Here is a 27,375-nt window from a genome sequence, read left to right on the forward strand (position 1 = left end):
AGATGATACTTGAAGTCTGCAGAGGGATTTGGATAGGTTAAGTGAAGAGACTATGGTCTGGCAGATGGAATACAATGCTGACAAATGTGAGGTTCTCCTTTTTGGTAGTAATAACAGCAAATTGGATTATTATTTAAATTGTAAAATATAAAAAATGCTACTGTGCTGAGAGATGTTGCTATGCCGGTGCATGAGTCGCAAATTTGGTTTACAGGTGCAACATGTGATTAAGAAGGCAAATGGAATTTTGTCCTTCATTGCTAGAGGGATGAAGTTTAAGACGAGGGAGGTTATTTGCAATTTTATAAGGTATTAGTGAGGCCAGACCTGGAGTAGTGTTCAGTATTGGTCTGCTTACGTTAAAAAGGGCATATCGTTTCTGTAGGGTTTGCAGAGGAGATTCGTCGAGCATAGAACAAAAAACGATACAGTGCAGTACATGCCCTTCGGCCCTCGATGCTGCACCGACATGGGAAGTCAAAAACTAAAGGCCATCTAACCTGCACTATGCCATTATCATCCATATGCTTATCCAATAAACTTTTAAATGCCCTCAACGTTGGCGAGTTCACTACTGTTGCAGGTACGGCATTCCACGGCCCCACTCTGCGTAAAACACCTACCACTGACTTCTGTCCTATATCTATTACCCCTAAATTTAAGGCTATATCCCCTCGTGCTAGCCACCTCTATCCGCGGGCGAGGGCTCTCACTGTCCACCCTAACTAACTCTCTGATCATTTTGTGTGCCTCTATTAAGTCACCTCTTAACCTTATTCTCTCTAACGAAAACAACCTCAAGTCCATCAGCCATTCGTCATAAGATTTTACCTCCATACCAGGCAACATCATGGTAAATCTCCTCTGCACCCATTCCAAAGCTGCCACGTCCTTCCTATAATGAGTCGACCAGAACTGTACGCAATACTCCAAATGCGGCCGTACAAGAGTTTTGTACAGCTGCAAGATGACCTCATGGCTCCGGAACTCAATCCCTCTACCAATAAAGGCCAACACACCATAGGCCTTCTTCACAACCCTATCAATCTGGGTGGCAACTTTCAGGGATCTATGCACATGGACACCGAGATCCCTCTACTCATCCACACTGCTAAGAATTTTACCATTAGCCAAGTATTCCGCATTCCTGTTATTCTTTCCATAGTGAATCACCTTACACTTCTCTACATTAAATTCCATTTGCGACCTCTCAGCCCAGTTCTGCAGCTTATCCATGTCCCTCTGTCGCCTGCAACATCCTTCCACACTGTCTACAACTCCACCGACTTTAGTGTCGTCTGCAAATTTACTCAACCAACCTTCTGTGCACTCCTCTAGGGCATTTATAAAAATGACAAACAGCAACGGTCCCAGAACAGATCCTTGTGGTACGCCACTCGTAATTGAACTCGATTCAGAACATTTGCCATCAACCACTACCCTCTGTCTTCTTTCAACTGGCCAATTTCTGATCCACATCTCTAAACACCCTCAATCCCCAGCCTCCGTATTTTCTGCAATAGCCGACCGTGGGGAACCACAACAACTGCTCTACCCTCGTCTACCTGTTCAGTCACCTTCTCAAAGAACTCGATAAGGTTTGTGAGGCATGACCTAACCTTCACAAAACCATGCTGACTATCCCTAATCATATTATTCCTATCTAGATGATTATAAATCGTATCACTTATAATCCTCTCCAAGACTTTACCCACAACAGACGTGAGGCTCACCGGCCCATAGTTACCGGGGTTATCTCTACTCCGCTTCTTGAACAAAGGGACCAAATTTGCTATCCTCCAGTCCTCTGGAACTATAACTGTAGCCAATGATGACATAAAAATCAAAGCCAAAGGCTCAGCAATCTCTTACCTGGCTTCCCAGTGAATCCTAGGATAAATCCCATTAGGACCCTGGGGCTTATCTATTTTCACCTTGTCCAGAATTGCCAACACTTCCTCGCTACGCACCTCAATGCCATCTATTCTAATAGCCTGGGTCTCAGTATTCTCCTCCACAACATTATCTTTTTCCTGAGCGAATGCTGACGAAAAGTATTCATTTAGTATCTCGCTTATCTCTTCAGCCTCCACACACAACTTCCCACCACTGTTCTTGACTGGCCCTACTCTTACTCTAGTCATTCTTTTATTCCTGACATACCTATAGAACGCTTTTGGGTTTTCCTTGATCCTACCTGCCAATGACTTCTCATGTCCCCTCCTTGCTCGTCTCAGCTCTCTCTTTAGATCCTTCCTCGCTTCCTTGTAACTATCAAGCGCCCAAACTGAAACTTCACGCCTCATCTTCACACAGGCCTCCTTCTTCCTCTTAACAAGAGATTCCACTTCTTTGGTAAACCACGGTTCCCTCGCTCGACCCCTTCCTCCGTGCCTGACTGGTACGTACTTATAAAGAACATGCAATAGCTGTTCCTTGAACTTGCTCCACATATCCAGTGTGCCCAACCCTTGCAGCCTACTTCTCCAACCTACACATCCTATGTCATGTCTAATGGCATCATAATTGCCCTTCCCCCAGCTATAAATCTTGCCCTGCGGGGTATACTTATCCCCTTCCATCACTGACGTAAAGGTCACCGAATTGTGGTCACTGTTTCCAAAGTGCTCACCTCCCTCCAGATCTAACACCTGGCCTGGTTCATTACACAAAACCAAATCCAATGTGGCCTCGCCTCTTGTTGGCCTGTCAACATATTGTGTCAGGAAACCCTCCTGCACACATTGTACAAAGAACGACCAATCTAATGTACTCGAACTATATATTTTCCAGTCAATATTTGGAAAGTTAGTCTCCCATATCAACTACCCTGTTACTTTCGCTCTTTTCCAGAATCATCTTCGCCACCATTTCCTCTACATCCCTAGAACTAGGGATAACTTGGTTAATCCCAGAGCTGAAGAGGTTGGATTACGAAGAGAGGTTGAGTGATTGGGACTGTACTAGTTGGAATTTCGAATGATGAGGGGGGATCTTATAGAAACATATAAAATTATGAAGAAAATAGATTGGATAGATGCGGGCAGTTTGTTTCCACTAGCGGGTGAAAGCCGAACTAGGATAAAAAGCCTTAAAATAAGAAGAAGTAGACTTAAGACTGAGTTAAGGAGGAACCTCTTCACCCAAAGGTTTGTGAATCTGTGGAATTCCTTGCCCAGTTCAGCAGTTCAGGCTCTTTCGTGAGACGATTTTTAAGATAAATATAGATAATATTTTGAAGAATAAATGGATTAAGGGTTCTGGAGTTCGGGCTAGAAAGTGGAGCTGAGTCGACAAAAGATCAGGAATGATCTCATTGAATGTCGCAGCAGGCATTAGGGGCCAGATGGCCAACTCCTTGTCCTTGTTCTTATGTTCCTTATTTTCCTTGTGAGAACATAGGACATACAAGCATAATTAGGCGATTTCGCCAATCGAATCTGTGACGCCTTTCAATCATGGCTGATATTTTTCTCATCACCACTCCTGCCTTCTCTTCATAACCGTTGATCCCCTGATTCTGTGTACTCTGCCATAGACCAGTCTTTCATGTCTTCCCCGCCTTGTGATCATGTTGAATCTCCCGTTCGGTTTCTGCACACCATTACTGAGCTATTCAATTCTAAATATTGGGAAGGTGGGTGAAATTGTGACCTGAATGGCTACTGACAGCACCATCCTAACCCTCGTGTGAGGCTCCTTGTCGTGTTAAATGAGGGTACACAGCTCTGTGATCAGTTCCTGCATGAGTCTCAGTCGCCGCACAGTCTGCTCCTGCGTTTGCTGTCGTTTGGCAACGTGTTTTGCTATCCCCAGATGTGCAGGTCAGCGCCCCCTCCTCTCTCTTCCCGATATGTCCCCTGTCTTCCGCCGCTGATCCATGTGTTGGTCACGTTACAGACCCAGATTCCCTGTAACTACAGTCCCCATGCCTCACCCAGAGTTCCGACACCAAATCCGCTGTCCTCTGAATTTATGAAGCAAGTCAAAACACTACCTGCATAAACCATTCGCAACAGTTCCAATAACTTTCCAGTAACAGAACTGGACAAGTAATTACTTTAATTAACTTGAACATTCAGTGGAAATGGACAAGGGAATGGTATGAATTGTCTGGTGAGATTGTGGAGAATTTCAATGACAAATACGAATATTGATATTGAGACGCTGCCAGACAGAGAATCATTACAGATCAGTGAAAGCAGAGATGATCGGTGACTGGGATTGTCAGAGAGTTGGGTGTGGACAGCAGATTGGTGGATGAGTGGTCTTCTTGAAGATCTGTAACATGAATTGTGTGACTAGAATAGCATTTGTATAGTGGTCTCTGGATTTAACAAAGACACAGATGATGATTTATTCTGCTGCTGAGACATGGCAGAGGTGGCGATGGTAAGTGGGTAATAATGGGAATGTGGAGGCCATCTGGATATAAACCATTTCAGTGCCAAATAGAGTGTGGAGATTATGAACAGCCTCGATATCAACCACAGCGGAGTGGAGCTACTGGATAGGGAATGGCATTATTGACAGGAGTGGAAGAACATGGATTCAATTTTCTGTAACGTCATTGACGAGAGCATCAATGATAGAAAATGAAATTCATGTCCTTATTTCCACGAGTAGGCTTGAATGAAGTTTCTCTGAAAAGCCACAAGTCGTCACATTCCGGCGCCTGTCCCGGGAGGCAGGCACGCTTAATGTGATACATATAATAAAGAAGTAGACACGGAGACTTACCAGGGACACCAATAAGAGCCAGGAGGGGATAATAACCCGCTTGAATAATCAGAAGTGCACCTCTGATCCGTACTGGTAAATAATCGAAAGAAATTTCGTAAAGACCGTCGGATAAACTTCTGTCCATTTCTGGAACGTTCCGATCGATTGTTCCCAGATTAAGTTTCACTCTTGTATCATTTCGATCGGTTGTCCCCAGATTCTTATCCATTATCGTACCATTCCAATTGATTTCTCCCAGAATCTGGTCCATTTTTTCAATATTCTTATCGATTCTTCCCGGATTCTGAACCATTGTTGGAACGTTGTAATCGGCTGTTCCAAAATTCTGATCCCTTCTCTGGGTTCCTGTGCAACCGCTGATGTCTGTCACTGTTGGAGTTGGTGCTCCCGCTGACAGTATTTCATAACAGTAAGAAGTCTTACAACACAAGGTTAAAGACCAACAGGTTTGTTTCAAACACGAGCTTTCGCAGCTCAGCGTAACACATTGAATGGAATCCCTTCTTAATAGAAGAGGGGAACCCTTCAGGGACACAATTTGGATCCATGGAGACTGATATTAATCACAGCCACTGAACAAACAGGTCAGTTAACCCCTTGCAGTCCAACACTTGACACATCAAAAAGAAGCTGAACATTAAACGTGTCCACGTTGGCTATATGAGAGAGACTGAGCGATAACGTTTGGAAATATTGGAAACACTGACCGTAATATTCAATGCACCATCGATATATAAGTGGATCCGGGGACTGGAGGATTATCAACATCTCATCTTGTTGAAAAAAGAGAGAGATAATGTCTGGAGCGACAGAGCAGTCATTATAATGTTAGCCTTGTGTACATTTCTGGAGGTCAGAAGGGAGAACAGAAATAATGCCTTGGATTCTCCGTTTCTGAGACCAAGTGCTGACTCCGGCGCGAAAATAGTGGCGTTCTACGGAAGCAAACTGGCGCAACAGCTGCACCGATTCAGGAACTCCACATGTGCTAGCACCATCGCTTCGTGGAATACGACCAGTTCCATGCGAAACGGCTCCGGATTCGCCGGGTCTGTGATTGGTGCACATGAGACTAATACGCCACAGCCGCACTTAAACGATCCATCCCCCCACATGCACCGTCCCTGTCAACAATACGACTGGAAGGGGAGCAGCGCCACAGTTCAGGGACGCTGAAACGGACACCTTCCTTGGACACCATGGAGACGAGGCGAATGAACCTGTACCCTGGATGTTGGCCGCCTGGCGCCGCAGTTTGCCATGCCTGGGCGCAGTTGGCAGAGGTTGACAACGCCATGAACAAAGTGGTACAAACTTGCCACAAATGCAGGAAGAAACTGCACAACCTCCTCAGGGCAACCATGGTCAAATGGCAGCGCTGTGCCAGTCGCACTTATCCCAAAACCCCCTCCTTCCCGGGAACGGCCGAACCTTCTTCCTGCACTAGATGCCAGCACCCAAGTCAGCATCCATGGCCGCGTGCCCTGACCACTGGTGCCATGATAGAATCATAGAATGCATAGTGCAGAAGGAGATCATTCGGCCCTTCGAGTCTGCAGCGGCCGTTGGAAAGAGCATTCCACGATCCCAAGGATACACTCTCTCCCCATAACCCAGTAACTCCAACTAACCGTTGTCGACACTAAGGGCAATTTATCATGGCCAATCATCCTCGTCCGCACATTGATTAACTATGGGAGGAAAAGCGGAGCACCCGGAGGAAACCCACGCAGACACGTAGAGAACGTGCAGACTCTGCACAGACAGTAACCCAAGCCGGGTATCAAATCTGGGACTCCTAAGCTGTAAAGCAACTGTACTAACCACTGTGCTACCGTGATCATCTACCCAAACAAGGGCTGCATGAGTCGGAACGTTACGCTGTAGCGCTTGAATACGTTTAATCTCTCTTCAAGAATTGCCATTGCTTCAGGTGCTGCTGCAATCCAGATCAAGAACTACTTTGGGTAGGTCTCGCAGTAAAATTTCTCTCGAGAGCTGGTATATTGCACAGGCAGATCAGACACGAAAGGTTAGCCCAGTGCATTAATAAAACCTTTGGGCGTGATTCAGTGGCCCCATCCGCCCGGGTCGAGGATGTTGGATCTCCGCAATATTCACGGAGCTCGAGATGTCTCCCGCGAGACATCGGGATCGGAATCTCGCTGTCGTTAGGGAAGACCCACATGCGAATATTTAAATGATTCTTATTGTTAATTTCAAATCGGACACTGGTTTCTACCAGTGCTCAGGACTTACCGTCCGGGCCGGGGTGACCATACCCATTTAGTACGGAGTCACACAAACATGGGGCAATTGTGATGATACCTGTGAGAGTCTCAGCTGTGCCAGGTTGACACTGCCAGTCAGTTATATATTGCGGTGGTGGCATGTAGGAGCAGGTTGCACGTTAGGTGGCTCCTGATCGAGGCTTGATTTTTTAATAATTTCATGGGGCCAATTGGTTATTATATAAGAGCAGGACGACCTAAGGAAGGAGCACTTCGAAAACCCAAAGGAAAGCCAACGAGAAGAAGGGAGCGAGTGAAGGTTCACCGTCGAATGGAAGGGTCGGCTCAGCAACAGGAAGCATGGAGGATGTTGGGTCGCTAAATGGGGCCGCGTTGTTCATGGCAAAAAAATGACCGAGGTGATGGCTTTGGGGTTTAGAGAAAACAGTTTGCGAAGCAAACTCATCACAAAGGTGATGAGGAAGGAAATGATGGCAGCATCGAAGGTACAATTGGAGGAGGTGATTGCTCCAGCGGAGGCGGTGTCGAGGGCATCGGTTGAGGTGCAGGAGTCGGGTCAGAATGTGAAGTCAGCGGAAGAGGCCTTTTCACCACACAGTGATCAACTCTCATCGATTGGTGAGCTGCAGTGAGTAGATGGCTTAGCACACTGGGCTAATTCGCTGGCTTTTAAGGCATCCAAGGACGGCCAGCAGCATGGTTCAATTCACGGACCAGCCTCCACGAATAGACGCCGGAATGTGACGACTGGGGGCGTTTCATAGTAACTTCATTGTAGCCTACTTGTAACAATAAGCGATTTTCATTTCATTTCATTTTCAGAGGGCGACAGAGGCCAACAAGGGACTGCAAGCCAAAGTGGAGGACCTGGAAAACAGATCCAGGTGGCAAAATCTGAGGATCGTGGGTCTGCCCGAAGCGGTGGAGGTCATGAGGCCAACAGAACGTTTTGCCAATATATTGGCGGAGTTGGTAGTGGAGGGGGAAGATCACTCTCGGTACAAACAAGATTGGGACCCTACGGCCTAGAGGCCCAACCCAAAGGCGAACGAGCCGCCAATAAGCAGTTAATTTTTTTGTTTTCATAGGTATCGCACGAAGTAGACGATGCCGGGTTGATGAAGCAGAAGCGGGAGGAGCTGTGGCCTGGAGTTCGTGTAAGTATAATTCAGGACTTAACCGTGGTGATGAAGTGGGCAGCCTTCGGCCGAGTTAAGACAGACTGTATAACAGAGGTGTCTGATTCGCCATGGTGTATCCAGCTCAGTTCAGGGTGACCTGCAACTTCAAAGACTTTTATTTTGACGTGGTGGAAGCGCCAGAGACATTTCTGAAGGCAGAACGACTGAGGTAGAAGTCAGAATTGGGCCTGCGTTTTGGTCTTGCTTTGAGGCGGGGGGGGGGGGGGGGCGTGGAAGATGGTATGTAGCTCTATCTTTTATGCTATGCTGTTCCATGAGCTAAGTGAGTTGAAGTCTATTTGGCTAAGGAAGGAGTGTTTTCCAATGATGACATTTTGGCGTTTGTTTGCTTGTTTGAAGGGGATTTCTTTGTTTTCTGGAACGGTCAATGCCCGGGCAGGGGCCTCCACACTGGCTAGCTCAAGTTGGGGTGAACGGGAGTGTGGCAGAGGGAGGCGCTCTGACCATCAGAGCCTGGTAGAACAGCTTTCGATGGGCCGAGGAAGTGTGAAACGAGGGGGAGGCTCCCGACATTCGGTGCTTTGGTGAGGAAGTGGATTGGCAGATTCTGGGATGGGGAGAGCATATATATTAACAAGGGGACAGGATGGGCAACGCCCAGTGGGCAGTGCCCGTAGTTATGATGATGGCCGATAGGTGGGGAGGGACAGGATAGGCGAGAGACGCCGGGTTAGAACAGTTGAGAGGAATGTGCTGGGTTTGTTGGAGAGATGTTTTCAGTGCCGTCTCGGTGGTAGTGCACGTGAACCTGGAGCCAGGGCCCCGAGGAGCAGTTTTGCGCGGGTGCGGTGGTGGTGAGGGGGGAGATATGGGTGGAGGGAGAGTGAGGAGGCAGCTATTGTCCTTCGCCTCGCTTATTGCCCGGAAACCGGTCCTCTTGGGGAAGTGGCCAGCTTCTCCTAGCTGTGCTTGAACTAGGGGGACCGACTTGAATTGTTTTCGACTCTGGAAAATGTGCAGCTTCAGCTGAAGATGACGAAGGAAGGGTCCTACAATTCATAAAATCTGTTTATTCTGCACTTTAGATTAATGGTTGCCATTGAACATTAAAGGGGGGGGGTGTTGGGTTAGCGGTGTTGTCTTTGATTATGCTGTTTACCGATTGACGGTTATTTTTTGTTTTTTGCCTGGTATGTAAGGGTGGCTGTTTTGCTCTGGATATTTACCGGGAAGGGGGGGGGGGGGGGGGGCATTCGGCTGGAGTGGGAGGGTGGGGGGGGGGGGGGGGGCTGATTGTTACTCTATTTTTTCTTGTTTGTTTTTTCTTAGGGAATTTATTAATGAAAAGATTGAAAAAGAGGAGAATAAAACGATTTCTTTAAAAAAGGTTGATACTTCCAGAGGTGGATCAAGGGCACATTGTCAGGTATCTGCGCCTCGGAATATGTCCTGGGCGTCTCCTCAAGGTTGGAGTATGAGGCTGGTCGGTAAAGCAGGTGGTAAGGGAACGAAAGGTCGAGGCAGCCAGTCAAAATGGCGTCGGCATCCATTGGGCAGTCGCTGGAGGTATGGCTTCGGCAGGTAGAATCTCCCCGAGAACAATTAAACGGCAAAGTGTCGTTGAACAGCTGGGTGTTCCTGGGTGGCTGCAGCGCCGATCAATGAGCCCTTCAGTAGACATTACCTGAAGTCCGCTGAGTCGGGTCAAATGTCCGTCTTTCTGTTAAGAAATTCCCTAAACGTTGCATCTACCTGCAATTGTTGGCACCTGTGACTCCTGTGACGTTTGGGGGAGGTTCAGCCTTCCGTCAATTTTGTTCGAAAATCATAGAATTCATACAACAGAAATTGTAGTATCGTTACAGTGCAGACAAAGATCATTCGGCCAATCGATTATGCAGTTACCTTCAGAAATAGCGGCCTACATAAGCCGCCATTACACTAGCCCTGTAAGCCTGTAACACCACCTAAACCATGAGACAGGAAGGGGGAATTTAGCATGGACAATCCACCTGACCTGTGCATCTTTGGACTTTGGGGGGAAACCGGAGCATCTGAAAGGCACCCACACAGACACGGGAAAACGTGCAGACTCCTCACGGACAGTGACCCAAGACTGGACTGGACTGCTAACTACTGTGCCACCATATTTTCCCAAACATTCAATTATTTATATCGCATACTTTTCCAATCTGGCCACCTGCTTCACAGTAGGTGTGGTCTCCCCAGATATTCTGATGGTTCTCTCTCAAGTCACCACTGGCATCATTAGGATCAGCCACTACGAAACTATGCAGGTTTAATGATAGACATTTCATGTCGCTTGCACTCAGCTTCAATCGTATGGCTTCAGGCACAGGCTATGGGGAAAAATCTATATAACATTAATATGTCCGACGGATCCACCTAAATATTTGCTTTAGAGCCCTGTATTCTACCTGAATCATTTTGAAAAATCATCTCATATTTAGTTCGACAGTCACGAATGCCTCCACCGCTAAATCGAAAAAACTTCAACCAAATTAATTAAATCTTGGCGATTAATCGTTGCACATAAGACTTTCCCCGAACCCCCCCCCCCCCCCCCCCCCCACACACACACACACCTCCAATACTATGAAGGGGAGTTGAGATGTTCGCTGCCAGTCGCTTCGGACATTGTGGTCTTCCTGGGATTCTTAAAACTTCTCGAGTTGTCATGCCTATTCCAGCCTGTGGGATTCTGAACTTGCCAGGGGTTTGAAATCACTTGACTAATGATGAAACCTTTGATCAGTTGCAGCTGTGGCAGAGTCTCCAGTGTCGGTGGCAATTTTAACAGGCTGACAATTTACTATCACCACAGTCGTATGTGGTGCGCTTGCCCATTTTTACATTGTTTAGACCTCTTAGTGTCTCTTTTAGAACTTAGAACTTAGAACAGTACAGCACAGAACAGGCCCTTCGGTCCTCAATGTTGTGCCGAGCCATGATCACCCTACTCAAACCCACGTATCCACCCTATACCCGTAACCCAACAACCCCCCCCCCCCTTAACCTTACTTTTTATTAGGACACTACGGGCAATTTAGCATGGCCAATCCACCTTACCCGCACATCTTTGGACTGTGGGAGGAAACCGAAGCACCCGGAGGAAACCCACGCACACAGGGGGAGGACGTGCAGACTCCACACAAACAGTGACCCAGCCGGGAATCGAACCTGGGACCCTGGAGCTGTGAAGCATTTATGCTAACCACCATGCTACCCTGCTGCCCCTTTTCCTTTTCAAGTCCCCCCTTCCTTTGTGGCAGCACGGTAGCATGGTGGTTAGCATAAATGCTTCACCGCTCCAGGGTCCCAGGTTCGATTCCCGGTTGGGTCACTGTCTGTGTGGAGTCTGGACGTCCTCCATGTGTGTACATGGGTTTCCTCCGGGTGCTCTGGTTTCCTCCCACACTCCAAAGATGTGCGGGTTAGGTGGATTGGCCATGCTAAATTGCCCGTAGTATCCTAAAAAGTAATGTTAAGGGGGGGGGGTTGTTGGGTTACGGTATCGGGTGGATACGTGGGTTTGAATGGGGTGATCATTGCTCGGCACAACATCGAGGGCCGAAGGGCCTGTTCTGTGCTGTATTGTTCTATGTTCCTTCTGTTTCAGACATAACATGTACCCTCCCTCAATTTATTTCCCACCCTCGGTTATCTCCCGTCTATGATTTTATGGTGGAACAGTTGAGGAACAGTGGAGAACCTTCCAAGCGATTTTTCACAGTGCTCAGCAAAGGTTTATACCAACAAAAAGGACGGACGGAAGAAAGAGGGAAAATCGACCGTGGATATCTAAGGAAATAAGGGAGAGTATCAAATTGAAGGAAAAAGCATATAAAGTGGCAAAGATTGCTGGGAGATTAGAGGACTGGGAAATCTTTAGGGGGCAACAGAAAGCTACTAAAAAAGCTATAAAGAAGAGTAAGATAGAGTATGAGAGTAAACTTGCTCAGAATATAAAAACAGACAGTAAAAGTTTTTACAAATATATAAGACAAAAAAGAGTGGCTAAGGTAAATATTGGTCCTTTAGAGGATGAGAAGGGAGTTTTAATAATGGGAAATGAGGAAATGGCTGAGGAACAGAACAGGTTTTTTGGGTCGGTCTTCACAGTGGAAGACACAAATAACATTCAAGTGACTGATAGAAATGAGGCTATGACAGGTGAGGACCTTGAGAGGATTGTTATCACTAAGGAGGGAGTGATGGGCAAGCTAATGGGGCTAAAGGTAGACAAGTCTCCTGGCCCTGATGGAATGCATCCCAGAGTGCTAAAAGAGATGGCTAGGGAAATTGCAGATGCACTAGTGATAATTTACCGAAATTCACTAGACTCTGGGGTGGTCCCGGTGGATTGGAAATTAGCAAACGTGACGCCACTGTTTAAAAAAGGAGGTAGGCAGAAAGCAGGAAATTATAGGCCAGTGAGTTTAACTACGGTAATAGGGAAGATGCTGGAATCTATCATCAAGGAAGAAATTGCGAGGCATCTGGATAGAAATTGTCCCATTGGGCAGACGCCGCATGGGTTCGTAAAAGGCAGGTCGTGCCTAACTAATTTAGTGGAATTTTTTGAGGACATTACCAGTGCAGTAGATAACGGGGAGCCGATGGATGTGGTATATCTGGATTTCCAGAAAGCCTTTGACAAGGTGCCACACAAAAGGTTGCTGCATAAGATAAAGATGCATGGCATTAAGGGTAAAGTAGTAGCATGGATAGAGGATTGGTTAATTAATAGAAAGCAAAGAGTTGGGATAAATGGGTGTTTCTCTGGTTGGCAATCAGTAGCTAGTGGTGTCCCTCAGGAATCCGTGTTGGGCCCACAATTGTTCACAATTTACATTGATGATTTGGAGTTGGGGACCAAGGGCAATGTGTCCAAGTTTGCAGATGACACTAAGATGAGTGGTAAAGCGAAAAGTGCAGAGGATACTGGAAGTCTGCAGAGGGATTTGGATAGGTTAAGTGAATGGGCTCGGGTCTGGCAGATGGAATACAATGTTGACAAACGTGAGGTTATCCATTTTGGTAGGAATAACAGCAAACGGGATTATTATTTAAACGATAAAATATTAAAGCATGCCGCTGTTCAGAGAGACTTGGGTGTGCTAGTGCATGAGTCACAGAAGGTTGGTTTACAAGTGCAACAGGTGATTAAGAAGGCAAATGGAATGTTGTCCTTCATTGCTAGAGGGATGGAGTTTAAGACTAGGGAGGTTATGTTGCAATTGTATAAGGTGTTAGTGCGGCCACGCCTGGAGTATTGTGTTCAGTTTTGGTCTCCTTACTTGAGAAAGGACGTACTGGCGCTGGAGGGTGTGCAGAGGAGATTCACTAGGTTAATCCCAGAGCTGAAGGGGTTGGATTATGAGGAGAGGTTGAGTAGACTGGGACTGTACTCGTTGGAATTTAGAAGGATGAGGGGGGATCTTATAGAAACATTTAAAATTATGAAGGGAATAGATAGGATAGATGCAGGCAGGTTGTTTCCACTGGCGGGTGACAGCAGAACTAGGGGGCATAGCCTCAAAATAAGGGGAAGTAGATTTAGAACTGAGTTTAGGAGGAACTTCTTCACCCAAAGGGTTGTGAATCTATGGAATTCCTTGCCCAGTGAAGCAGTTGAGGCTCCTTCATTACATGTTTTTAAGGTAAAGATCGATAGTTTTTTGAAGAATAAAGGGATTAAGGGTTATGGTGTTCGGGCCGGAAAGTGGAGCTGAGTCCACAAAAGATCAGCCATGATCTCATTGAATGGCGGAGCAGGCTCGAGGGGCCAGATGGCCTACTCCTGCTCCTAGTTCTTATGTTCTTATGTTCTTATGTTCTTATGATAACACTATTCATAGCGACTGGCCTGTGGACGAAATTTCTTAGTTCACTGCCCTTTATTTTGCTCTTTGGTCCATGGTTTGTGCACCATCATCCCCGGCGTCACAACTATTATTGGCCTTCCGCCAGTTCTGGTGCACTTCGCTGCCTGCACGATAAGCAACTCCATTGCCCCCAGTTTGTACTTTGCGTAGCCTGGAACATCTCTGGAGACCTTTTTGAAAGATAATATCGACCTCCAGAAACAATGCAACTGTATGCCGTGCTCGGAAAACCACAGAGCATTCTGTCGCAAAACATATCTAACAGCGCATAGACGAACTCGCATTGATCAAGCACTTGTTTCCTACGTGCCATGAATGCTGCACTCATCTCTTTAACATAAGAACTCTGACAACACCAGGTTAAAGTACAACAGGTTTCTTTCGATGGTGGGTGGTGAATGTAATGAAACATGAATACATGGTCCCGGTTCAGGCCATACTCATGTGTGCGGAACTTTGCACCCACCTGGTGCATGATGTTCTCACGTGTAATGGTGGTACCCATGTCGATGACCTGGCACGTCTAGCAGCGATAGCCATGACAGGGTTGTGTGGTGTCGTGGTCGCTGATCTGAAGCATTGTTAATTTGCTGCAGGTTTGTTTCAGTTTGCGCGATTAATTGAATGCAATAGTGGGGTTGTTCGGATGACCTTGGCAAGATGTTCGTCTTCATCGTTGAGGTGTTGAAGGCTGTGAAAAAGATGTCGTAGTTTATCCACTCTGGGGAAGTACTGGACGACGAAGGGAACTCTTTCGGTTGTGCCCCGTGTTTGTGTTCCGAGGAGGTCAGTGCAGCAAACTACCCAACCTTTAGAACAGCGAGCACTGCACAACCCTGCTATGGCAATCTCTGCAAGACGTGCCAATTCATCGACATGGTTCCCACCATTACACGTGAGAATATCACCCAGCATGTACGTGGTACATACTCGTGAGTCTTGGCCAACGTTGTCCACATCACACGCTGCATGAAAGCAAGTCCAAAGGCGTGGTACATTGACGGGACCATGCAGACGCTGCGACAACGGATGAACGAATATCACACGACAATCGCTAGGCAGGAATGTTACCTTCCAGTCGTGGGACACTCCAGCAGTCGAGGGCATTCAGCCACACATCTTCGGGTAAGCGTTCTACAAGGCGGCCTTTCGGACGCGCGACAACGCAGAATCGTGGAGCAGAAACGTATAGCCAAGTTCCACACACATGAGTACTGCCTCAACCGGGACCTTGAATTAATGTCGTATTACATTCAACCCCATCATCTGCCCTGGGTTGCGTAATACTACCAACTGTCCTGGTTTGAGACAATTCACATGTCTTTAAGCAGTGACCATCCGTCTCTCCAGTTGCTCCGTCTGGACCTGTAGACTTAATTACCTAAAAAGACTCGCATTTAAAGTATCGTCTTGCATATTTGACTTTGTCTATATGTATGTTTCTTGAACCTATCTCTTCATTCATCTGAAGAAGGAGCAGTGCTTCGAAATCTAGTGATTCGAAACAAATCTGTTGCACTTTAAGCTGGTGTTGTAAGAATCCTAACTGTGCTCGCCCCAGTCCTGCAGTTTCCTTCCCCATCCTATACATCCGAAATCTTGCCGAATAGCATCATAATTGCCTTTCCCCAGCTATAATTCTTGCCTTGCGGTATATACCTATCCCTGCCCATTGCTAAAGTAAACATAACCGAGTTGTGATCACTATCACCAAAGTGTTCACCTGCATCTAAATCTAACACCTGGCCGGGTTCATTACCCAGTACCAAATCCTTGAAGAAATGCACACAGTAAATATACTTTTTTTATGTAAAGAAAACAACACACGCAAACAGTTTCAATAATGTAGTCAATTTTTGTTCTTCTTCCTCCAACTGAAATCCTTCCTGATTGACAGTCTCTTTGAGCCAGAAAGTCTACCCACGATGCGTCAATTTCTCTACGCCTCGGCATTTCTCTTTAAAGTCAGAGACTTTAATTCCATCTGATCGCAGAGTCTCTTGTAATTCTCCAACACAGGAGCAGGTTATCACAGCTTTCAGGCCTTCAAATGCCTGTTGAAAGTCCGCTGTCCACTGAAATTATTGACGTTTGTTCAGCAATCTATCAGTGGAGTAATCACGCCTCAAAACTTTTGAAAACATTATCGATCAACACACATGCGAAGAAATTGCATAATTTCCCTTTGTCTTGAGGGTATAGGAGACTCCTCAATAATAGTTGGTTTCACTTCCCGTGTGACCATTCGTCCCTGTCGAATGTATGGCCAAGGAAGGTGACTTGGGCTTTTCCAAATTCACATTTGGCTAGGTTTATGACCAAACCCGCCTCCTGAAATCGATCGCATAACTCCATCTCATGTTTTAAATGTTCTTTCCATGACTAGCTAAAAATGACCAGATCGTCGATGTACCACAATTGGGTAATCCTGAAACGTGTTCTTTAGTTAGCCATTGAAATGTGGCTGGGCGTTTTTCATGCCAAATGGCATAACATTGAATTCGTATATACCATCCGGAGGCACAAAAGCTGAAATGTCCTTCACCCATTCGGACAAAGGTACCTGCCATTAACCTTTAAGTAAATCCAGTTTGGATATAAAATCTGATTGTCCCACATTCTCAATGCAATCTTCCAAACGTGGGAAAGGGTAAGGCCGTCCGTGTAACTGCAGTAACCTTTATATAGTCCTTTGGGTACCGTCTGGTTTTGGTAACATCACTATTGATGAACTCCATTGACTGCAACCCACTTCAACTATGCCATTTTTAAGCAAACTCAATCTTTTTGTTACCCTGTGCCAATATTAAAGGGTTAAGTCTGTATGGATCTTGTTTGATTGGAACAACATTTCCCACATCTACATCATGTATAGACATTTTAGCATTTCCAAATTTATCCCCACAAACCTGACCATGCGATATCACTAACTCTTTCAGGTCGCTCATTTTTTCCTTTGGAAGGTAACTCAACAATTTATCCCAATTTCTAAGAACATCCTCGTTTTCCAATTTAATTTGAGGTATGTCAGATTCAGTGATCTGGATTTGGTTCGTCACCTTCTCTTTCAAAGTAACTTTTAAGCATATGCACATGAGACACTCGGTGAGTCTTCTTTCTTTCTGGTGTTTCTACCACATAATTCACATCATTTAATTTCCTTTCCATCTGATAACGTCCACAAAACCTAGCTTTTGAAGGTACACCTACCACTGCTAGCAACTCTAAAACTTTATCGCCACAGGCAAAACTACAAACTTTGGATTTCTTGTCCGCGACCCGTTTTGTCACATTTTGTGCAATTTTGAGATATTGTCGAGCCAATTCACCTGCTTTATTTCATCGTTCCCTAAAATTTGAAACGTAATCCAAGAATTTCTGAATTTGCACTCAGCAATTTTTCGTTAATCAATTTAAGTGGCCTTCTTACCTCATGACCAAAAATTAGTTCAAAGGGACGGAATTTGGTCGAGTCATTAGGTGCATGCCTAATTGCAAACAGTACGAATGGAATTCATTTTTCCCAATTCTCCGGATAATCGTGACAATAACCCCTCAACATTGTCTTTAATGTCTGATGCCACCTTTCTAAAGCTCCCTGCGATTCTGGATGGTACGTAATTAATATAATTTGGTTTACTCCTAAACTATCCATAACGTCATTGAATGACCTGGAAGAAAGATTTGATCCTTGATCCGACTTTATTTCATTGGGTAGTCCATATCGAGTAAAGAAATATACTAACAAATCCCATGATATTCAGCTGGAATATAACGTCCCAGAAAGGCCTCTGAAAACCTAGTAGACACTTAGATTATGGTCAATAGATCATTACTCCCACTTTTTGTTTTAGGAAGAGGTCCTACCAAAAAGGGCGCAGATTTTATCACTGCTTGAGGTTTCCCTATCACTTGACATGTGTGACATGATTGACAAAATTTAACTACATCGCTATGTAGTCCAGACCATTAAAATGTTTCTGGATTTTAGCGAGTTTTCTTTATTCCCAAATGATCTTCCACTTGTACCTCATGTGCAACTCGCATCACCTCCCTTCTATACCCTTCCGGAAATACTAGTTGATGAACTTCACGGGGCCTCACGGCAGCATGGTGGTTAGCATCAATGCTTCACAGCTCCAGGGTCCCAGGTTCGATTCCCGGCTGGGTCACTGTCTGTGTGGTGTCTGCACGTCCTCCCCGTGTGTGCGTGGGTTTCCTCCGGGTGCTCCGGTTTTCTCCCACAGTCCAAAGATGTGCGGTTTAGGTGGATTGGCCATGCTAAATTGCCCGTAGTGTAAGGTTAATGGGGGGATTGTTGGGTTACGTGGGTGATCATTGCTCGGCACAACATCGAGGGCCGAAGGGCCTGTTCTGTTCTATGTTCTGCCGGCTTTTAATACGCCTGCATATATAAAGGTTTCCATTCTCTCATCAAGACATGCCTTTTACGGTAACAACACTCTTGTATCCATGCAGCTTCCTCTTCCGTGTGCTTTCTGATACATCCGATTTATTTCTATATCTTTCTGTTCTAACCGCCAATTTTCCTGAACTAAAGATATCCGCCTCATTCTCCATCTGTTCTTGTTCTTTTTCAACCATCTGATATAAAATCGCTCCTGTTAATTGCACGTCAACTTCATCTTCACTCTTTGCTTTCATCTCTTGTCTTAACGTTTGACTTGGCGACCTTGTTACTACCCAATCCGGAGAAATCCCATGATATTCGTCCTTCAATACTTCAGTTGTCTGATTCTCCGCTGACTGATCAACCGCCGATCCATCTATATCATTACCCACAGTAAACTGCATTCCTACACGAGATAGTTGCTCTATTGCTCCCACAACCACTTCACCACTCTTCAGTGGACTTTCCAACCTTACCTTATATTATTGAACACGACTCCCCTCAACCTGAATTTCACATATTACCACCTTTTTCTGGCAACATTCTTCCCAAACTACATAACTCCTCATCTCATACCATTAAAGATAGACTAGCTCCCATATCTCTTAAAATTGTAACTTCTTTACCTGGTCCTCCTGATACACATGAGTAAACTTTATCCACACAAGTACATTCTTGAAAGAGATCTGGCAACTTCAGATCAATCACCTCTCAATCAGGCTGTCCAATATTGTACACCTCCTTAGCTTCACTTGGACGTTCCTTTACCACTTTCACAAACCCCACCTTCTTGTCCTGTCTTACCACATCAGCCTTAATAATGCTTTTCTTCAACTACCAACACTGCGACTTTACATAGCCTAGTTTATTACAGTGAAAACATTTGAAACATTTCATTTAATTTCAACTCTCCTGAACTTCTTATTTAATCTGAGGTACACTCTCCTTATTATCTCCAATTAGATTGCCTTTGCCACTACCACTTGAGTATTACTAATGTCCCAAGTTTCTATTCCTCACAGACTGACACTGATGTCGAAATCAAGCTTTCATTGGTAATTTAGTTAATAATCATCTGCCATTTCTGCTACTAACCTCCCAGTTTTTAAATTCTGTTCTTCCACATCAGTTCTCACTTCATCAGGAATTTAATTTTTAAACTCCCCTGAAAGGACAATTTCTCTGAGAGCTTCATACGTTTGGTCTATTTTCAAAGCCCTTATCCACCGATCAAAATTACTCTGTTTGATCCTTTCAAACTCCATGTATGTCTGACCAAATTATTTCATTAAATTTCTAAACATTTGTCTGTAGGCTTCAGGCACTAGTTCATATGCACCAAAGATTAATTTTTTCACCTCCTCATACGTCCCAGACACCTTCTGCGGTAGTGATGCAAATACTTCATTAGCTCACCTACCAGCTTTGTTTGAATCAGTAATTCTCACATGTCCTGTGGCGATTTCATTTGTTTAGCCACTTTCTGAAATGAAGTGAAAAAGGCTTATACCTCCTTCTCGTCAAACCTTGGCTCTATTTGGACATATTTATATATATTTATACCCAGCCTTCTTGACGTTCTTTCTCACTATCATCATCACTATCATCCAACTGTACGTTTCCCTTTACGTCAGCGAATTGTAACTGACTGTCATGTTTCATTGCCATTTTCTGAAGTTCAAACTCTCTCGCTTTATCATTTTCCCTGACCTGCACCTCCGTTTCTATTTCTTTTTTCTCTGCGAGGGCTATTCTTTCTTCTCTCCTTTCTTCTCTCTACTTTTATTTTTCGACACTTTATCTTTTTCTCCCTCTCTTTCTTTTTCCTCTCTCTCTCATTCTTTTTCCTCTCTGTCTCTTTCGCTCTCTCTTTATTTTCCTCTCTCTCGTATTCAAGTTGCTTTAATTCTTTCTCGAGTTCCATTTGTTTAATTTGTAACTCAATTTTTGCTATTTTTAATGAGACATAACTGTATCTCAGACAACTTTAATTGCGTAGCCATAGTCATAATTACCTAATCTACGCATTTTGTCACGTAATGTTAACTGCAATGTTTTTGCCAAATCTAACAGGCTGCTAATAGTCCCTCTCTGTAAGGTACTGGGTGTGACCGTCTCCACCCCCAAAAACTTCAGAGCCTCTGAAAGATCCTTTCTCCAAAACACACTCCCTACGTAAAATAGAATACCACACATGAAGAGTAACCACAATATGCTCACCCCTCACTGCCTTTAAGTTCACTAAGCCAATCCAATAGATGGGCATTTATCCCATATGAGCCTCACATGTGTTATGGCCCAGGGTTTAGAGAACCCTAAAGTGCATCGTGGAGTTCACCTGGCCAACAACTTTTCATAGATTGTGGTATGGGAGCACATGGCCCACTCTACAGGAGGGGTACAACATAAATTGAAACGTATTTTATAAAGAAAAGCAATGTTTATTCTATGAAATCAACTTAACCTTTGTAAAGACTACAGTGAACATCTTAGCAACGATCAATTCAAATACAACACCTAAAGAATACAACACTGAGTAATCCTTTATAACGTCCCAACAACATCTAGAAGACAAAATGAACAGCTTTTAGCAGAAGCTGATTCGGTTTACATTCACTACTGAGAATATTTATAATTCTGACTTCCCCAAATGATCACGAGATAGCCTTTGCATGGCAAGCATTCAACAGTACACCTGATTTGCCTGGCGTCGGCTCCAACACAATGTAACAAAACTAAAACAAAAACGGCAGTAAACATTGTCAGACACATCCTGAGTGAGTGAGACACATCCAGAGTGGTAATTGGAACTTGGTACTTTGGTGCAGTGAGGTAATCAGGAAAGGTAAGTGGTAAGTCTAATTTTCCTGTTTCTCAGTTGAAAGTGGTGTGTAGCTTAGTGTCTGATTAGCTGAATCTGTCCCCACCCTAATTGCTGAGAGGCTGATATCTGTCAGTCACCTGAGGGTTGTTTAGTGGCACAAGGGTGTACATTGCATTCTTCTGTTTGACGTTGACGTAGTGTTAATCAGCTAGTTAGTTAGCTGAGGTCTGTATAAAGGACGGGCAGAAAGCTCATTCAAAGCTTTGCGTAGATAAAGGAGACACAGCATCAGTGAGTGAGAGACATTCAGAGTGCGAATAGGAACTTGGTAATTTGATGCAGTGAGGTATTCAGGAAAGGTGTGGTAAGTCTAATTTTGCTGTTTTTCAGTTAAAAGTGCACTGTGTACCTTAGTGTCTCATTGGCTGTAGGTGCCCCACCCTAATTGCTGAGAGGCAGTTATCTGTCAGTCACCTGAGGCCTGTATATTGGCACAAGTGTGTACATAGTGTTCTTCCGTTTGGAGCTTATGTAATGTGAGTCACTGGTTAGCTGAGGTCTGTATAAAAGACAGACAGATGGCACACTCAGCAATATTGGCCAGGTGTAGGACACACATCCTGACTGAGTGCGACACATCCAGAGTGGGAATTGGAACTTTGTAATTTGGTGCAGTGAGGTAATTCTGTGCAGAGTTGGAGAAAGTGCCTCTTCGCTACCGTCATGTTCTCTTACTTCTGGCCTGTAACTGTTAATCTACAGGGAGAGAACCAGAGAGCATCCTGACATGGTCAGTGATTTTTATTTTTGTTACATTTTCAAATTATGTGTGTGTGTGTGGAGGGGGGAGGGGGAGGGGAGGGGGGTGACTGAAGTGGCATTACAGTAAAGCTGTGACCTGATTGGCTGGATGGGAATCTGTTCAATTTGAAAAATAAATTATATTGCAAAACAAATCTAATTGATTAACTTGATAGTGGAGTAACTTACCCTTAGGGCAGTGATCGGTATTTAGAATTTCGCATTTAATTTTACAGTAAAAACCATCTAACCTCAGGGCAATATAGTTAATTGTAAATCAATCTCACAATAATTAGATCTGTGACGCTTCCAACGTTCCGGTCGACTACATCTGCAGCACGTGTAACCAATGGCAGCTCCACACAGACGGCTTGGTTCAGTTAAGGCAGCACTTGGATGCACCAAGGAACATGCAGGTGGCGGAGAGCGTCAGATATAGGAGTTATAGAGACATGGCACACCCAAGGTACAGGATGAGCCATGGGTGACCACCAGAAGGGGCAGGCAGGCAGTTGAGGAATCCCCTATGGTTGTCCCCCTCGAACTGGTATACCGCTTTATTTACTGTTGGTGGGAATATCCTATCAAGGGAAAACAGCAACAGCAGAGCAGTGGCACCACGGCTGGCTCATATGTTATGCAGAGATGGTCAAAGCGCAGAAGAGCAATAGTCATAGGGGACTCAATTGTCAGGGACTCAGATGGCTTCTGTGAACGTGAAAGAGGCACCAGGATGGTATTTTGCTTCCCGGGTTGCAACGTCAATGATGTTTCAGAACGGGTAGCGGACATCCTGGAGGGGGAGAACAAACAGGCAGAGGTTTTGTACAAGTTGGTACTAACGACATCGGCAGGAAGTGGCATGAGGTCCTGAAGCAGGTGTTCAGGGAGCGAGGCAAAAAGTTAAAAGACAGGACCTCCAGTGTTGCAATCTCGGGATTACTCCCTGTGCCACGTGCCAGTGAGGCTAGAAAAAGGAAGATAGAGCAACTAAACACGCGGCTAAAGAGCTTGTGTAGGAGGGAGGGTTTCCGTTATCAGCACCACTGGGAGGTTCCCGGAGCAGGTGTGACCTGTGTAAGAAGGACGGGTTGCATCTAAACTTGAGAGGCATAAATATCCTGGCTGCGAGGTTTGTTTGTGTCACACGGAATTGTATAAACTAGTATGGCGGGGGAGGGGGGGCGGTTGGGTACCGGATCAATAGGTCACACGGTGAAAATATTGAGGAAAAACTAGGGAAAAGGGCCAGTATGGCTCTGAGGAAGAGCAGATAGGGAGATGTTGCTGAAAACAGCGGGTCTGGTGACCTGAAGTGCATATATTTTAATGCAAGAAGTATAACGGAGAAGGCAGAAGCACTTATAGCTTGCATTAGTGTTTGGAACAATTATGTTGTTGCCATTACAGAGACCTGGTTAAGGGAAGGACAGGATTGGTAGATAAACGTTCCATGATTTAGATGTTTGAGACTGGATAGAGGGGAATGTAAAAGGAGTGACGAAGCTGCGCTTCTGGTTACATGGAATGTCACAGCTCGACTGCGGGTGGACACCTCAGGGGGCAGCGATGCTTTATGGGTAGAGATCAGGAATAAGAAGGGTGCAGTCACAATGTTGGGGGTTTACTACAGGCCTCCAAAGAGCCAGCGGGAGATAGAGGAGCAGGTCGGTAGGTAGATTTTGGAAAGGAGTAACAATAACAGGGTTGTTGTGATGGGAGGCTTCGACTTCAACAGTACTGACCAGGACTCACTTAGTGCTGGGCGCTTGGACGGCGCAGTGTTTGTCAGGAGCATCCAGGAGGGCTTCTTAAAACAACATGTAGATGGTTCAACTAGGGAATGGACTGTACTGCCCTGGTATTGGGGAATGAGCCCGGCCAGGTGGCAGGTGTTTTAGTAGGAGAGCATTTCGGGAGCAGTGACCACATTTCCGTAAGTTTTAATGTGCTGGTGGACAAATATAAGATCGGTTCTCGGGTGAGTATGCTAAATTGGGGGAAAGCTAATTATAACAACATTAGGCGGGAACTGAATAACCGATATTTGGGGCGGATGTTTGCCCCGATGTTTGCGGGTAAATCAACCTCTGACATGTGGGAGGCTTTCAAGTGTTAGTTGAAAGGAATTCAGTGCCGGCATGTTCCTGTGTCGAAGAAGGATAGATACGTCAAATTTCGGGAATGTCGAGAGATATTATAGGCCTCGTCAAAAAGAAAAAGTAGGTATTTGTCAGGACTACGAGGCTGGGAACAGACGACGCCTGCGTGGACGATAACTAAAGTAGGAAGGAACTTAAGCAAGAAGTCAGTAGGGCTAAAAGGCGTCACTAAAAGTCATTGGCAAATAGGGTTCAGGAAAACCAAAGGATTTTTGCACCTACATAAAAAGCAAGAGAGTCGCCAGGGAAAGGGTTGGCCCACTGAAGGATAGGAAAAGGAACCTATGTTTGGATCCAGAAGAATTGAGCGTATTAAATGAATACTTTGCATTAGAGTTCACCAGAGATAAAGAATTGCTGGATGTTGAGTCTGGAGAAGTTAATGTAGATACCTGGGTCTCAGAGATCCACAAAGATGAGGTGTTGGGCGTTTTGAAACATATTAAGCATGATAAGTTCCCAGGAACTGGTGGTATCTACCACTGAATACTGAAGGACGCCAGAGAGGAAATTGCTGAGGCCTCGACAGAATTCTTTGGATCATCACTGTCTTCAGCTGATGTCCCAGTGGACTGGAGAATAGCCAATGTCGTTCCCGTGTTTAAGAACGGTAGCAAATCTCATCCAGGTAACTACAGTCCGGTGAGCATTATGTCAGTAGTAAGGTAATTACTGGAGAGAAATATTCGAGCCAGGATCTACTTCCAGTTCGAAGCAAATGGCCGTATTAGCGAGAGACTTTGTGAAAGTGGAGGTCGTGATTACAAACGGGATAGAGTTTTTCGAAGATGTCACAAAGATGAATGATGCTGGTAGAGCAGTGGATGTTGTCTATATGGACTTCAGTAAGGCCTTTGAAAATAGTCCTCACGGCATATTGGATCAAAAGGTGAAGTCACACGGTGTCAGGTGTGAGCTGGCAAGATGGCTATAGAACTGGCTCGGTCATAGAAGGCAGAGGGTAGCAATCGAATAGTGCTTTCCTGATTGGATGGCTGTCAGTAGTGGTGTTCCGCAGGGATCAGTGTTGGGACTTTTGCTGTTCGAAGTATATATAAATGATTTGGAGGAAAATGTAACTGTTTTGATTGGTAACTTTGCAAACGACACAATGGTTGGTGGAATTGCGGATAGCGATAAGGACTGTCAGATGATACAGCAGGATATATATCGCTTGGAGATTTTGGTGGAGAGATGGCAGATGGAGGCAAATCCGGAGATATGTGAGGTAATACATTTTGGAAGCTCTAATGCAGGTAGAGAATATACAGTGAAGGGTAGGACCTTCAAGAGTATTGACAGTCAGCGATATCTAGGTGTACATGTCCACAGGTCACAGGAACGGGAAACAGACGTGGCGAACGTAGTCGTGAAAGCATACGGCATGCTTGTCTTCAATGGCCGGGGCATTGAGAATAAGAATTGGCAAGTCAATTTGCAGCTGTCTCAAACCTTAATTAGGCCACACTTGGAGTATAGTATTCAACACTAGTCGCAACACTACCAGAAGGATGTGGAGGCTTTAGAGCTTGTGCAGAAGAGATTTACCAGGATGTTGTCTGGTATGGAGGGCATTGGCTCTGAGGAGCGGTTGAAACTACGGAGGTTTAGGGGCTACCTGACATTGGTCTACACAATTATGAGGGGCATAGACAGAGGCTTTTCCCAGCGTTGAGGGGTCAATTAATCGGAGGAATCGTTTTAAGGTTCGAGGGGCAATGTTTAAAGGAGATGTTTTGGGGCCACTTCTGTTTGTCATTTTTATAAATGACCTGGAAGATGGTGTAGAAGGATGGGTTAGTAAATTTGCAGAAGACACGAAGGTCTGTGGAGATGTGGATAGTGCTGAAGGACGTTATAGGTTACAGAGGGACATAGATAAGCTGCAGAGCTGGGCTGAGAGGTGGCAGATGGAGTTTAATGCAGAAAAGTTTGAGGTCGTTCACTTTGGGAGGAGTAACAGGAATGCAGAGTACTGGGCTAATGGCAAGATTCTTGGCAGTGTAGATGAACAGAGAGATCTCGGCATCCAGGTACATAAATCCCTGAAATTTGCCACCCAGGTTAATAGGGCTGTTAAGAAGGCATATGGTGCGCTAGCCTTTATCAGTAGGAGGATTGCGTTTCGGAGCCACGAGGTCATGCTGCAGCTGTACAAAACTCTGGAGTACTGCGAACAGTTCTGGTCACCACATTATAGGAAGGATGTGAAATCTTTGGAAAGGGTTCAGAGGAGATTTACTAGGATGTTGCCTGGTATGGAGAGAACGTCTTACGAGGAAAGGCTCACGGACGTGATGTTGTTTTCGTTAGAGAGGAGAAGGCTGAGAGGTGACTTAATAGAGACATATAAGATAGTCAGAGGGATAGATGGGGTGGACAGTGGGAGTCTCTTTCCTCGGATGGTGATGACCAACACGAGGGGACATAGCTTTAAATTGAGGGATGGTAGATATAGGACAGATGTCAGGGGTAGTTTTTTTACTCAGAGAGTAGTAGGGGTGTGGAGCGCCCTGCCTGCATTTGTAGTAGACTCGCCAACTTTGAGGGCATTCAAGTGGACACTGGATAGACATATTGATGAAAATGGAATATTGTAGGTCAGATAGGCTTCAGATGGTTTCACGGGTCGGCGCAACATCGAGGGCCGAAGGGCCGTACTGCGCTGTAATGTTCTATGTTCTAAGTTCTATGTAAGGGGCAAGTGGTTTACACAGAGGGTAGTGGGTGCCTGGAACTCCCTGCCGGCGGAGGTGGTGGACCCATTGACGATAGTGACATTTAAGGTGCATCTTGACAAATACTTGAATAGGATGGGAATACAGGAATACGAACCCAGGAATTGGAAGAGTTTGTAGTTTAGAGGGCAGAAGGACCTGTTTCTGTGCTGTCCTTTTCTTTGTTTTTTGTTCTCTGTAAAACGAAAGTAAAAAGCTGACAGACAGCCAAGGTCCACCCACACCCTGACATGACTTTAGTAGTAAACACCCATTTCTTCAAGGTACGCTGACGACTGATATTTATATACGCACCCATTTGTAAACACCCATTTCTCATAGGTACTCTCACATGACAATTGTTTAAATCTGGAATAATCTGATTGAGGACACGATGTGAGCAGATTCAATAGT

Source organism: Scyliorhinus canicula, chromosome 30 (assembly GCF_902713615.1).
Source record: "Scyliorhinus canicula chromosome 30, sScyCan1.1, whole genome shotgun sequence".
Taxonomy (NCBI): Eukaryota; Metazoa; Chordata; class Chondrichthyes; order Carcharhiniformes; family Scyliorhinidae; genus Scyliorhinus; species Scyliorhinus canicula.